We start from the raw sequence: 15,929 nt of genomic DNA, 5'->3' as shown, positions 1-15,929 counted from the left end.
TTCGTGGTTCCACTGGTTGACTGTCGCAGGGGTTGGAGGCTCTCTCCTGATTCATCCCGGCGAGGGTGGATGACCGCTGGACCGCGGTTGATGCTTCTCGTTGACTTGTTCATTCCACTTTGTTCACTTTCGCTTTCAGCGTCTTTTACACTATATTCACTGACTACAGTTCCAGTTTTTCTTATTTTTAACTCATTCGCATTCACACTGTGCATACCTTGCATTCGTTTACATAGCTTAATTTTGTTCGTGTGTACGATTTTATGTCGACCCTTTACATTTAACTTTACGTTGCAGTTGCCTAAAATTTCGAGTATTCGGTAGGGTCCTGAATACTGAGCTTGGAATTTATGCTTATTTGGTTCCTTTAAAAGGTACACCCACTGTCCTACCTCGAAATTTTTGACATTGACTTTGCGGTCGTAATAGAATTTCGATCTGCGTTTGGCGTTATCTAAATTATCTTTGGCGAGCTCCTGCGATTTGGAAATTCTTTCGTTGAGTTGAATGAGATAGTCGTTGTATGTCTCATTTTCGGTGTTGTCTTGAAAAGGAGTGGCTGATGGCGTTCTAGCTATTCTACCGAACACTAGTTCGTGAGGGGTGTATAACGTACCCTCGTGTACGCTGGTGTTGTATGCGAACATCGCGTACGGTAACCATTTCTCCCATTCGTTACTCGACTCGATATAGTGTTTCAGATACTCGGCCAAGACGTGGTGAGATCTTTCGACGGACCCGTTCGTTTGCGGATGGAATGCGGTGGACTTGTACTGCTTGATTCTGAATTTGATAGCGATGGCTTTTATCAGGCTATTTATAAAATTGGAGCCCTGATCTGTCAGTATGCCCTTGGGGCATCCGAACTTACAGATAAACTCTCGAATCAATGCATCCGCAATGTCTACGGCCGTGGTGGTTTTAAGGGGAATTGCGACGGAGAATTTTGTTAGTAGGTCTTGGATTGTTAATATGTTTGTGAAACCATCTGGTGTTTCGGGAAGAGGACCCATAACGTCCATCGAGATTTTGTCAAAAGCCCTGCCGGGGGTATCGGTTAGAGTGAGAGGTTGTCTCGTTTTTACTCTGACCAGTTTTTCCGTTTGGCAGCTTTTGCATTTGCCGATGTATTCTTGGATTTGCAACTTCATATTGGGCCAAAAGTATTGTTGCCTAATACGAGTGTATGTTTTATTCACACCCTTGTGGCCTCCCACAGGTGTGTCGTGGTTCTCCTGTATTATTTTCAGTCTATCTTGGACTGGCGGAGTTCGAATCAGCCCCTGACAGACCGTTATTTGAACGTTCGATTCGTAAAATAGGTCCTCGAGGATTTTTCGGATTCGGGACCATGGAATAGAATCAAGGGAGATCTGTGCGATACTGAATGTTGTTAACTGGAGTTCGTTTACGACGTCGTATAGTGATCGAAATGCTTCGACCGTGGTTTGGAAATCGACTGATCGGCTTGGATGTTCCACGATCGGAAGCTGGATTTGGTACTCGTTTTCTATTTTCACAACTTTGGATCTGGAAAGGACGATGTTTTCGTTGGGAAGGAATTGTCCGGTTTTTTCGAGTTCTTGGGCACCCGCGTCGTAAGGGTGTCCTGACTGCGTGACGAAAATGACAATATTGTCTCGTCTGGTTGACAGTGAGTCGCGACTGTATTTAAACAAAGGCTCTCGCCTGATGTATTCATTCGGTGCAGGGACATAGATTTCGGGATTATCGGTTGTGTGCGGAGTTGACGAGGTGTCGGTAAGTGAGGGAGCGTCGGGCGTCGGTACGTCGGTTCCCGACGTTACCGGTGTAGGAGGAGGAGCTGGAGTGGTGTATTTCCTTCGAACTTCCGGGGAGACATCGAAGATGTCATCCTCCGAATCAAGTGCGTGGGAAAGCGGGAAAACTCGGGCGGGATTCCGCGATAGTGCGTCCGCATTGAGGTTGGTTTTGCCGCTTTTGTATACCATCTCATAATCAAATTCAGCAAGCTTAAGCCTCCAACGAACGAGTCTACTGGATGGATCTTTGACCGAGTTCATCCACACTAACGGCCGATGGTCGGTAACGAGTTTGAACTGGTTACCGTAGATGTATGGCCGGAAATAGTGGACGGCGTAGACGATCGCCAGACACTCCTTCTCGATCGTAGAATAATTTCGCTCCGCAGTATTGAGTAATCGCGACGTGTACGCGATCGGCAGATCGCGACCTATCGGGCCTTGACTGAGAATAGCGCCGATCGCTTCGGCAGATGCATCGGTGGTTATAACGAACGGCTGCTTAAAGTTCGGATATTGGAGTATAGGAGCCTCGCACAGGCAATCGCGAAGTTGTACAAATGAGTTTTCTTGATCGTTGCGCCACACGAAAGGCGCGTCCTTTTTTAACAGATTGGTCAGAGGTTTAGCGATACGCGAGAAATTAGCAATGAAACGCCTGTAATATCCCGCAAGACCGAGGAATTGTTTAATTTGTTTGGCGTTCTGTGGACGTGGAAAATTTTTCACCGCGCTTATTTTCGCGGGGTCCGGTTTTACCCCGTGCTCGCTGATAATGTGGCCTAAATAGCTAACCTCTCTTCGCAGGAATTCGCACTTATCAGGTTGCAAAACTAGGTTGGCTTCCTTGAGCCTTTTTGTTAATTTTTCAAATTTTACTCGGTGCTCCTGCAGAGAGCTGGCGTAGATCACGATATCATCGAGGTAGACGAATACCTCGTTCCCCTGGAGGCCGGAGAGGACGTTGTCCATCAGCCTCTGGAACGTCGCGGGCGCGTTTTTCAACCCGAAGGGCATTCTTTTGAACTCATAGTGCCCGTGAGGCGTAGAAAAAGCGGTTTTCGGAGCGTCGGCGGGTTCCATAGGGATCTGATGGAACCCGCTCGCGAGATCGAAAGTACTGAAGTATTTCGCGCTACCGAGCTGATCGAGAATCTCCGTGATGCAAGGGAGGGGGTACGCGTCGGCGACAGACTTCTCGTTCAGAGCTCGGTAGTCGATAACGACGCGCCACTGTTTATTGCCCAAGGAATCAGGCTTCTTGGGCACTACCCACAGTGGTGAATTATAAGGCGATTTGGACGGAGAGATGACATCGTTTTGTAAAAAGTGTTCGACTTGACGGCGAATTTCCTCCTTATGTGCCGGGGGAAAGCGATATTGCTTCACGTTGACGGGTCGGTCGTCAACGGTTGGTATTTTATGCGTGGTGGCCGAAGTGTGTCCTAATTTGTCGCCTTGGATATGGAAGAGATGCTGCGAGCTTTCGACGAGGCGGACGACGTGTTCTTTTTCCTCCTTATTGAGGTGATCGAGACGAAGGAGACTGAGTATACGGTCCACGCGAGATTGCGGAGAGTCGGCGGTTTGCGGTGATAGCGGAGATTTCGATTTTGCATCTCGCTTTACATTGGTTTTTACCGCTTGCGCGTAGGAAATTCGGTGCTTGTTTATTACTTTGCACCGAGAAGGAGGAAGCTCGCGTGTCGAATACGATGTCTGATTTGAAATAGAAGTAGAAATTTCCCTTTTGTGGGAAGAGCCGATCGGTGCGGCGGATACAGCGTATTTTTTCGAATTGGAAAAAATTGGAAACAGAGAGGGACTGCCCTCCTCGTGGAGGGGAGTCATAATTTGAGCCGGTTCGAGTTTTACGTCTGGCAATGCGATTTTGATCGTGCGATCTGATGAATTTATTATTCTTGTAATCGCCTTGCCATGGACCACTCTGACTAGGGCGTTCCCGAAAAATATTCCCGGTGCTAAATTAATTCTCGGAATTATTCCTTCTGGGATATCGGAGTTTATCACGCGAACCTTTATTCCGACATTTGATCGCGGAGGAATCGAGATCTGATCTCTTTGCTTCGAAGAAACGGCCTTCTTATCCGTTCTGGGTTTAGATTTCGCCGGTGCATCGCGTTTCGGAGGGGGCGATGATTGCGGCGGCGTCGGAGGAGAAATAGATTTAGTGCGCGACGTTTGTTTATTTTTCGCTGGTAAGTGAGGAGCGGTCTCCGGGCGCGACGACGGTTCTTCGGTTGGCTCGACATCCTCTACGAAAGGGATTTTCTGCCCGTTCCATTTGATAAATTTCTTAAGGAAGGAAATTTCCGCGTCCTTACAAAAGCCCGAGCCGAGGATTCCGTTAGGCTTTAAGGGAAAATTGTCCTCGACTACATTGAAGGGCACGACGCGGTCGAAGATTACCAGGTTCACCGTCCCTAAGGTGGCTGTTTTGCCGTCGGTTACACCCGTTATAATCACTATTTCCGAAGAGTCGATTCGCGCGGAGGATTTTAATGCCGATCGTTTGATAATGTTTATCTCTGCCCCGGTGTCTATCATAAATCGGGTTGGACAGATTAAATGATCGGATTTAATTATCACGGTAGGCGTGCTTGCTTTCCCGGTGATATTTATTGCGGCGTTTCTCCTACTTCCTCGTCGGAATTGTTCGCTGCGAGAGTTCGTATTTGCGGTAGGGCCTCGCGACCTGTCTCGCGGCGGGTACGGAGGCCACCGTCGTTTCCCGAGTCCCTGTTCAAATTGTTATTATATCTTCTCTTACGGCATTCGTCTATGCTGTGCCCCGGGTTTTTACAATATTTGCAAAATTTTTGCGCGTCCCTGTCTAAAATTTGTCGCGGCTGTTCGTAGGACGGGCGTTGACCGGGAAGCGGTGCGTCCCTGGGACGCAGGTATGGGTCTCGATATTCCCGTGATCGGTATTGAGGTACGGTTCTGAGCCGACATTCGGTCGCGTAATGTCCCGTGTTGTTGCATTTACTGCAGATAATGTCTACGAGTTTTTCGCGAGATTCCGCGCGTGGTCGCGTTTTGCCTAGACGTTGTAAGTCGCGTTCGTGAATTTGAAAGAGTTCGCGTGCTCTTGTGAAAATTTGCTGCAGGGTGTTGTATGGATCTATCGGCATCTGAATTCTTATTTCGGGAATAAGTCCGTCCCTGAAGCACTGTGACGCGAGTTTGTTTACGCTTTCTAAGGACTCTTGGGGATCGCGACGCGCGAGTCTGTCGCAGTCAATTATGGCTGTCTTCAGGTCCTTTACCCGTCCAATATAATCTAAAATGTGCTCGTTGGCACGCATGTATATATTGGTGAGTTCGCCCCTGTAGTGATCGGCGGATTTCACGGGTCCGAACGAACATCGAAGAATATCAGTTAATTCCAGAATCGTCTGGCACGGCTCGTCCTCTAACGCGGCATAAGCGCGGCCCTTCAATTTGCCCTTCAGAAGGCGCGTAAACGTGCGCTCGCACCCGTTCGGAATTAGTTCGTAAGCCCGTTTGCAAGTCCGCGTAAATTGGAGTACCGGAATATTTTGTCCGTCGAACGTCGGTACGGCTTCAAGCGCTTGCTTGAGCGAAAGCTCGTCATGTTGCGGGTTGGTTACGGCGGATATTTGACTCGAACCTTGTGCGGAAATCGGGTCTATACGCGGAATTTCCAACGGCACTGTATCGTCGCGTGCTAGATCTGGGGTTCGGCGGATAGCTTCAATTTCGCGACGGAGCATTTCAACTTGTTGAAGCAAGGTCACCGTAGTTGGATCGGTCGATTCTACGTTTTTCGCCGATGTGCCTGCTTGCGCGGTATCTTGAGTAAGCTCGCCGAGAGCGTCTTGAAAATCTAATGCCCTATTTGTGCGTTTATCGCGATCAGTTTCGTGCATCGCGGCGGCCCGTTGCGCTTGCTGGCGCGTTTTGGTCGGTGGAGTTCTCGTTGCCATGGCTTGTTTCGCGGTCTCGGACGGCGGAATTTCCGTGGAGAACGCGTGGCTATCCCACCGCTGTCACCAAAAATATCTTTCGTGTCACGTCCCGAGGTGCGTTTGCGCTCGATCCGATGGCACGATTCGTTGCCTTTCCCGAAAAACCTACGCGAATTGCGCTGGGGCCGGGTTCGTTGGCGGTCGGAACTCGATCTAACCAAAATTACGCCTAACACTTACCTTTCGACGTCTTCTTAATACTGTTTCGCCTCTCGTTCCAGGTATCTGTGGCGCCGTGGATCCGTGACCGGAATAGCAGCGGCGTACGGCTGGATCGGCGGAGCGTCGACGGGAATGAGTCTCCAGGCAGGCGAGCTACGGCTGGAGGAAACTGGCGCTGGAACCGGGCGATCCTGGATTCGAATTGGACGTACGGCTGCGAAGACCTCCTTCGCAGGAACGGAAACAGCGTTGCAGACGTATGGATGTCCGGAAGTACAACTCGCGTATTCGCGAATGAGACGGCGTAGATATTCTTTCCTACCCGCGCGTCGTGTACGCCTTTTCGGAGGCTCGGGATTCATCAAAGGCGCTTGCACTAGGACGGAATACGGCTCGGCCAAGCGATGGTGCGCTCTGGCTTACCGAGGTCGATCCTTGTTCAAGATACCTTGGATACGATAGGAATGCAGCGAGAGCAGTCGAGCGTTGGTGCGCTCAAAGACTGTCCAGCGTACAGAGCTGTCGCAGATGAATCGTGTGAATTGAATAAGAATCGCGAGCGTACACGTGGAATAGAATTTAAGGAACTTGTATTCGAATAAAGAGACTTGGATTTGGTAAAACAAGAGTATATTCTATAATATAACTATCCTACTACACTTTACTAAGTCTAAGCTATCAACTAACGATATAATATGAAATGGAAATAGTAATAAGTTATAATAAGGACTCCGCTAAGGGAGATGCGATAGAGTCGGCTGCATGAGAGCTGATAGCTCGTGGCAGGGGAGCGTATTGCTCGGAGGTTGAGATTAGAACCGTCTCGGAGATCGGACTCGAAGGAACTCCTCTCTCGGTCGCGCGTCCGCGACCTCCTCGGGTTGCGTGGCGCGCGAGTCGCTGGGCCCCGTGAGTGGGGCGTACGATCGGAGTGGGGCGGCCACTCGGAGTGGGGTGCGGCTCGCGTTCAGCGTGAGCCGCGAGCGTCGAGTGCGCGCGGGCGCGCATCGCAGCTTATATTCTATACGACTTAGAAATTATGATTGTACAAATATCTGCTTATATTTAGGTGTGTGTTGGGTTGTGTATGTACATGATTCGTGTAGAGTGCTTAATCTAGAATCGCGTGTATGAAAAGTAAGCGTACGGTTGTGTGATCGCAGGTGATCGGGATTCGTACGCGGGGAGGTATTCCTCATCCTCGTAGCGTTGTCTCCTCGTCTCTGGGCGTCGAATCGTCGTGCGGCCCGTGTACGGGGGATGCTGATACAGGTGCTGGCGGGAGAGCGGTGTCCCGGTTGCGGATGCTGCGGATGCTGGTTGGCGCCAGAGGGTGGCAGGCGGTGCGCCTGACGTCACAGTATAACACCTATTCACCTAAAAGGAATGTAAATGCGACACTTCCTTGCTAGGAAATAGCGTTTCCAGATGTCTACGTATCGAAGCAATAGGGATCTAATGCTTCTTAAATCGCGATATCGCTTCTCATTTTTATGTTTCATGATAATATATAATATTCATTGCGAACTGTCATGTATACCTCGCATACACTTCAAATGAATGTGAATGCGATAGTTCCTTGCTAGGAAATAGTGTTTGCAGATATCTACGTATCGAAGCAATAGAGCTCTAAAGCTTCATAAATCGCGATATCGCATCTCAGTTCAATGTTTCATGATGAGTTATAATATTCATTGTGCAGTGTTATGAATACCTCGTATTCACTTCAAAAGAATGTAAATGCGACACTTCCTTGCTAGAAAGAAGCGTTTGCAGCTGTCTACGTATCGAAGCAATAGGGATCTAATGCTCCTTAAATCGCGATATCGCTTCTCATTTCTATGTTTCATGATAATATATAATATTCCCTGCAAAAGTGTCATGTATACCTCACATACACTTCAATAGAATGTAAATGGGACACTTCCTTGCTAGAAAATATCGTTTGCAGATGTCTACGTATCGAAGCAATAGACATCTAATGCTTCATAAATCGCCATATCGCATCTCATTTCTATGTTTCATGATCAGATATAATATTCATTATGCAGTGTTATGTATACCTCGTATTCACCTCAAGGGAATGCAAATGCGACACTTCCCTGCTAGGAAATAGCGTTTGCAGATGTCTACGTATCGAAGCAATAGACATCTATTGCTTCATAAATCGCCATATCGCATCTCATTTCTATGGTTCATGATCAGATATAATATTCATTGTGCAGTGTTATGTATACCTCGTATTCACTTCAAAGGAATGTAAATGCCACACTTACTTGCTAGGAAATAGCGTTTGCAGATGTCTACGTATCGAAGCAATAGACATCTAATGCTTCATAAATCGCCATATCGCATCTCATTTCTACGTTTCATGATCAGATATAATATTCATTATGCAGTGTTATGTATAACACCTATTCACCTAAAAGGAATGTAAATGCGACACTTCCTTGCTAGGAAATAGCGTTTGCAGATGTCTACGTATCGAAGCAATAGACATCTAATGCTTCATAAATCGCCATATCGCATCTCATTTCTATGTTTCATGATCAGATATAATATTCATTGCGCAGTGTTATGTATACCTCGTATTCACCTCAAAGGAATGCAAATGCGACACTTCCTTGCTAGGAAATAGCGTTTGCAGATGTCTACGTATACAAGCAATAGACATCTAATGCTTCATAAATCGCCATATCGCATCTCATTTCTATGTTTCATGATCAGGTATAATATTCATTGTGCAGTGTTATGTATACCTCGTATTCACCTCAAAGGAATGTAAATGCGACACTTACTTGCTAGGAAATAGCGTTTGCAGATGTCTACGTATCGAAGCAATAGACATCTAATGCTTCATAAATCGCCATGTCGCATCTCATTTCTACGTTTCATGATCAGATATAATGTTCATTATGCAGTGTTATGTATAACACCTATTCACCTAAAAGGAATGTAAATGCGACACTTCCTTGCTAGGAAATAGCGTTTCCAGATGTCTACGTATCGAAGCAATAGGGATCTAATGCTTCTTAAATCGCGATATCGCTTCTCATTTTTATGTTTCATGATAATATATAATATTCATTGCGAACTGTCATGTATACCTCGCATACACTTCAAATGAATGTGAATGCGATAGTTCCTTGCTAGGAAATAGTGTTTGCAGATATCTACGTATCGAAGCAATAGAGCTCTAAAGCTTCATAAATCGCGATATCGCATCTCAGTTCAATGTTTCATGATGAGTTATAATATTCATTGTGCAGTGTTATGAATACCTCGTATTCACTTCAAAAGAATGTAAATGCGACACTTCCTTGCTAGAAAGAAGCGTTTGCAGCTGTCTACGTATCGAAGCAATAGGGATCTAATGCTCCTTAAATCGCGATATCGCTTCTCATTTCTATGTTTCATGATAATATATAATATTCCCTGCAAAAGTGTCATGTATACCTCACATACACTTCAATAGAATGTAAATGGGACACTTCCTTGCTAGAAAATATCGTTTGCAGATGTCTACGTATCGAAGCAATAGACATCTAATGCTTCATAAATCGCCATATCGCATCTCATTTCTATGTTTCATGATCAGATATAATATTCATTATGCAGTGTTATGTATACCTCGTATTCACCTCAAGGGAATGCAAATGCGACACTTCCCTGCTAGGAAATAGCGTTTGCAGATGTCTACGTATCGAAGCAATAGACATCTATTGCTTCATAAATCGCCATATCGCATCTCATTTCTATGGTTCATGATCAGATATAATATTCATTGTTCAGTGTTATGTATACCTCGTATTCACTTCAAAGGAATGTAAATGCCACACTTACTTGCTAGGAAATAGCGTTTGCAGATGTCTACGTATCGAAGCAATAGACATCTAATGCTTCATAAATCGCCATATCGCATCTCATTTCTACGTTTCATGATCAGATATAATATTCATTATGCAGTGTTATGTATAACACCTATTCACCTAAAAGGAATGTAAATGCGACACTTCCTTGCTAGGAAATAGCGTTTCCAGATGTCTACGTATCGAAGCAATAGGGATCTAATGCTTCTTAAATCGCGATATCGCTTCTCATTTTTATGTTTCATGATAATATATAATATTCATTGCGAACTGTCATGTATACCTCGCATACACTTCAAATGAATGTGAATGCGATAGTTCCTTGCTAGGAAATAGTGTTTGCAGATATCTACGTATCGAAGCAATAGAGCTCTAAAGCTTCATAAATCGCGATATCGCATCTCAGTTCAATGATTCATGACGAGTTATAATATTCATTGTGCAGTGTTATGAATACCTCGTATTCACTTCAAAAGAATGTAAATGCGACACTTCCTTGCTAGGAAGAAGCGTTTGCAGATGTCTACGTATCGAAGCAATAGGGATCTAATGCTTCTTAAATCGCGATATCGCTTCTCATTTCTATGTTTCATGATAATATATAATATTCCCTGCAAAAGTGTCATGTATACCTCTGTCACGTCCCGAGGTGCGTTTGCGCTCGATCCGATGGCACGATTCGTAGCCTTTCCCGAAAAACCTACGCGAATTGCGCTGGGGCCGAGTTCGTTGGCGGTCGGAACTCGATCTAACCAAAATTACGCCTAACACTTACCTTTCGACGTCTTCTTAATACTGTTTCGCCTCTCGTTCCAGGTATCTGTGGCGCCGTGGATCCGTGACCGGAATAGCAGCGGCGTACGGCTGGATCGGCGGAGCGTCGACGGGAATGAGTCTCCAGGCAGGCGAGCTACGGCTGGAGGAAACTGGCGCTGGAACCGGGCGATCCTGGATTCGAATTGGACGTACGGCTGCGAAGACCTCCTTCGCAGGGACGGAAACAGCGTTGCAGACGTATGGATGTCCGGAAGTACAACTCGCGTATTCGCGAATGAGACGGCGTAGATATTCTTTCCTACCCGCGCGTCGTGTACGCCTTTTCGGAGGCTCGGGATTCATCAAAGGCGCTTGCACTAGGACGGAATACGGCTCGGCCAAGCGATGGTGCGCTCTGGCTTACCGAGGTCGATCCTTGTTCAAGATACCTTGGATACGATAGGAATGCAGCGAGAGCAGTCGAGCGTTGGTGCGCTCAAAGACTGTCCAGCGTACAGAGCTGTCGCAGATGAATCGTGTGAATTGAATAAGAATCGCGAGCGTACACGTGGAATAGAATTTAAGGAACTTGTATTCGAATAAAGAGACTTGGATTTGGTAAAACAAGAGTATATTCTATAATATAACTATCCTACTACACTTTACTAAGTCTAAGTTATCAACTAACGATATAATATGAAATGGAAATAGTAATAAGTTATAATAAGGACTCCGCTAAGGGAGATGCGATAGAGTCGGCTGCATGAGAGCTGATAGCTCGTGGCAGGGGAGCGTATTGCTCGGAGGTTGAGATTAGAACCGTCTCGGAGATCGGACTCGAAGGAACTCCTCTCTCGGTCGCGCGTCCGCGACCTCCTCGGGTTGCGTGGCGCGCGAGTCGCTGGGCCCCGTGAGTGGGGCGTACGATCGGAGTGGGGCGGCCACTCGGAGTGGGGTGCGGCTCGCGTTCAGCGTGAGCCGCGAGCGTCGAGTGCGCGCGGGCGCGCATCGCAGCTTATATTCTATACGACTTAGAAATTATGATTGTACAAATATCTGCTTATATTTAGGTGTGTGTTGGGTTGTGTATGTACATGATTCGTGTAGAGTGCTTAATCTAGAATCGCGTGTATGAAAAGTAAGCGTACGGTTGTGTGATCGCAGGTGATCGGGATTCGTACGCGGGGAGGTATTCCTCATCCTCGTAGCGTTGTCTCCTCGTCTCGGGGCGTCGAATCGTCGTGCGGCCCGTGTACGGGGGATGCTGATACAGGTGCTGGCGGGAGAGCGGTGTCCCGGTTGCGGATGCTGCGGATGCTGGTTGGCGCCAGAGGGTGGCAGGCGGTGCGCCTGACGTCACACCACCCCCCTTGGAAAAAGAATCTCGGCAATGCCGAGATCTCTTGTCTGTGGAGCGTGTGTCGGACTGCTGGGCCCGTTTCGTGGTTCCACTGGTTGACTGTCGCAGGGGTTGGAGGCTCTCTCCTGATTCATCCCGGCGAGGGTGGATGACCGCTGGACCGCGGTTGATGCTTCTCGTTGACTTGTTCATTCCACTTTGTTCACTTTCGCTTTCAGCGTCTTTTACACTATATTCACTGACTACAGTTCCAGTTTTTCTTATTTTTAACTCATTCGCATTCACACTGTGCATACCTTGCATTCGTTTACATAGCTTAATTTTGTTCGTGTGTACGATTTTATGTCGACCCTTTACATTTAACTTTACGTTGCAGTTGCCTAAAATTTCGAGTATTCGGTAGGGTCCTGAATACTGAGCTTGGAATTTATGCTTATTTGGTTCCTTTAAAAGGTACACCCACTGTCCTACCTCGAAATTTTTGACATTGACTTTGCGGTCGTAATAGAATTTCGATCTGCGTTTGGCGTTATCTAAATTATCTTTGGCGAGCTCCTGCGATTTGGAAATTCTTTCGTTGAGTTGAATGAGATAGTCGTTGTATGTCTCATTTTCGGTGTTGTCTTGAAAAGGAGTGGCTGATGGCGTTCTAGCTATTCTACCGAACACTAGTTCGTGAGGGGTGTATAACGTACCCTCGTGTACGCTGGTGTTGTATGCGAACATCGCGTACGGTAACCATTTCTCCCATTCGTTACTCGACTCGATATAGTGTTTCAGATACTCGGCCAAGACGTGGTGAGATCTTTCGACGGACCCGTTCGTTTGCGGATGGAATGCGGTGGACTTGTACTGCTTGATTCTGAATTTGATAGCGATGGCTTTTATCAGGCTATTTATAAAATTGGAGCCCTGATCTGTCAGTATGCCCTTGGGGCATCCGAACTTACAGATAAACTCTCGAATCAATGCATCCGCAATGTCTACGGCCGTGGTGGTTTTAAGGGGAATTGCGACGGAGAATTTTGTTAGTAGGTCTTGGATTGTTAATATGTTTGTGAAACCATCTGGTGTTTCGGGAAGAGGACCCATAACGTCCATCGAGATTTTGTCAAAAGCCCTGCCGGGGGTATCGGTTAGAGTGAGAGGTTGTCTCGTTTTTACTCTGACCAGTTTTTCCGTTTGGCAGCTTTTGCATTTGCCGATGTATTCTTGGATTTGCAACTTCATATTGGGCCAAAAGTATTGTTGCCTAATACGAGTGTATGTTTTATTCACACCCTTGTGGCCTCCCACAGGTGTGTCGTGGTTCTCCTGTATTATTTTCAGTCTATCTTGGACTGGCGGAGTTCGAATCAGCCCCTGACAGACCGTTATTTGAACGTTCGATTCGTAAAATAGGTCCTCGAGGATTTTTCGGATTCGGGACCATGGAATAGAATCAAGGGAGATCTGTGCGATACTGAATGTTGTTAACTGGAGTTCGTTTACGACGTCGTATAGTGATCGAAATGCTTCGACCGTGGTTTGGAAATCGACTGATCGGCTTGGATGTTCCACGATCGGAAGCTGGATTTGGTACTCGTTTTCTATTTTCACAACTTTGGATCTGGAAAGGACGATGTTTTCGTTGGGAAGGAATTGTCCGGTTTTTTCGAGTTCTTGGGCACCCGCGTCGTAAGGGTGTCCTGACTGCGTGACGAAAATGACAATATTGTCTCGTCTGGTTGACAGTGAGTCGCGACTGTATTTAAACAAAGGCTCTCGCCTGATGTATTCATTCGGTGCAGGGACATAGATTTCGGGATTATCGGTTGTGTGCGGAGTTGACGAGGTGTCGGTAAGTGAGGGAGCGTCGGGCGTCGGTACGTCGGTTCCCGACGTTACCGGTGTAGGAGGAGGAGCTGGAGTGGTGTATTTCCTTCGAACTTCCGGGGAGACATCGAAGATGTCATCCTCCGAATCAAGTGCGTGGGAAAGCGGGAAAACTCGGGCGGGATTCCGCGATAGTGCGTCCGCATTGAGGTTGGTTTTGCCGCTTTTGTATACCATCTCATAATCAAATTCAGCAAGCTTAAGCCTCCAACGAACGAGTCTACTGGATGGATCTTTGACCGAGTTCATCCACACTAACGGCCGATGGTCGGTAACGAGTTTGAACTGGTTACCGTAGATGTATGGCCGGAAATAGTGGACGGCGTAGACGATCGCCAGACACTCCTTCTCGATCGTAGAATAATTTCGCTCCGCAGTATTGAGTAATCGCGACGTGTACGCGATCGGCAGATCGCGACCTATCGGGCCTTGACTGAGAATAGCGCCGATCGCTTCGGCAGATGCATCGGTGGTTATAACGAACGGCTGCTTAAAGTTCGGATATTGGAGTATAGGAGCCTCGCACAGGCAATCGCGAAGTTGTACAAATGAGTTTTCTTTATCGTTGCGCCACACGAAAGGCGCGTCCTTTTTTAACAGATTGGTCAGAGGTTTAGCGATACGCGAGAAATTAGCAATGAAACGCCTGTAATATCCCGCAAGACCGAGGAATTGTTTAATTTGTTTGGCGTTCTGTGGACGTGGAAAATTTTTCACCGCGCTTATTTTCGCGGGGTCCGGTTTTACCCCGTGCTCGCTGATAATGTGGCCTAAATAGCTAACCTCTCTTCGCAGGAATTCGCACTTATCAGGTTGCAAAACTAGGTTGGCTTCCTTGAGCCTTTTTGTTAATTTTTCAAATTTTACTCGGTGCTCCTGCAGAGAGCTGGCGTAGATCACGATATCATCGAGGTAGACGAATACCTCGTTCCCCTGGAGGCCGGAGAGGACGTTGTCCATCAGCCTCTGGAACGTCGCGGGCGCGTTTTTCAACCCGAAGGGCATTCTTTTGAACTCATAGTGCCCGTGAGGCGTAGAAAAAGCGGTTTTCGGAGCGTCGGCGGGTTCCATAGGGATCTGATGGAACCCGCTCGCGAGATCGAAAGTACTGAAGTATTTCGCGCTACCGAGCTGATCGAGAATCTCCGTGATGCAAGGGAGGGGGTACGCGTCGGCGACAGACTTCTCGTTCAGAGCTCGGTAGTCGATAACGACGCGCCACTGTTTATTGCCCAAGGAATCAGGCTTCTTGGGCACTACCCACAGTGGTGAATTATAAGGCGATTTGGACGGAGAGATGACATCGTTTTGTAAAAAGTGTTCGACTTGACGGCGAATTTCCTCCTTATGTGCCGGGGGAAAGCGATATTGCTTCACGTTGACGGGTCGGTCGTCAACGGTTGGTATTTTATGCGTGGTGGCCGAAGTGTGTCCTAATTTGTCGCCTTGGATATGGAAGAGATGCTGCGAGCTTTCGACGAGGCGGATGACATGTTCTTTTTCCTCTTTATTGAGGTGATCGAGACGAAGGAGACTGAGTATACGGTCCACGCGAGATTGCGGAGAGTCGGCGGTTTGCGGTGATAGCGGAGATTTCGATTTTGCATCTCGCTTTACATTGGTTTTTACCGCTTGCGCGTAGGAAATTCGGTGCTTGTTTATTACTTTGCACCGAGAAGGAGGAAGCTCGCGTGTCGAATACGATGTCTGATTTGAAATAGAAGTAGAAATTTCCCTTTTGTGGGAAGAGCCGATCGGTGCGGCGGATACAGCGTATTTTTTCGAATTGGAAAAAATTGGAAACAGAGAGGGACTGCCCTCCTCGTGGAGGGGAGTCATAATTTGAGCCGGTTCGAGTTTTACGTCTGGCAATGCGATTTTGATCGTGCGATCTGATGAATTTATTATTCTTGTAATCGCCTTGCCATGGACCACTCTGACTAGGGCGTTCCCGAAAAATATTCCCGGTGCTAAATTAATTCTCGGAATTATTCCTTCTGGGATATCGGAGTTTATCACGCGAACCTTTATTCCGACATTTGATCGCGGAGGAATCGAGATCTGATCTCTTTGCTTCGAAGAAACGGCCTTCTTATCCGTTCTGGGTTTA

Source organism: Xylocopa sonorina, unplaced genomic scaffold (assembly GCF_050948175.1).
Source record: "Xylocopa sonorina isolate GNS202 unplaced genomic scaffold, iyXylSono1_principal scaffold0131, whole genome shotgun sequence".
In the NCBI taxonomy this organism is placed as follows: domain Eukaryota; kingdom Metazoa; phylum Arthropoda; class Insecta; order Hymenoptera; family Apidae; genus Xylocopa; species Xylocopa sonorina.
This window is presented reverse-complemented; position numbering follows the sequence as displayed.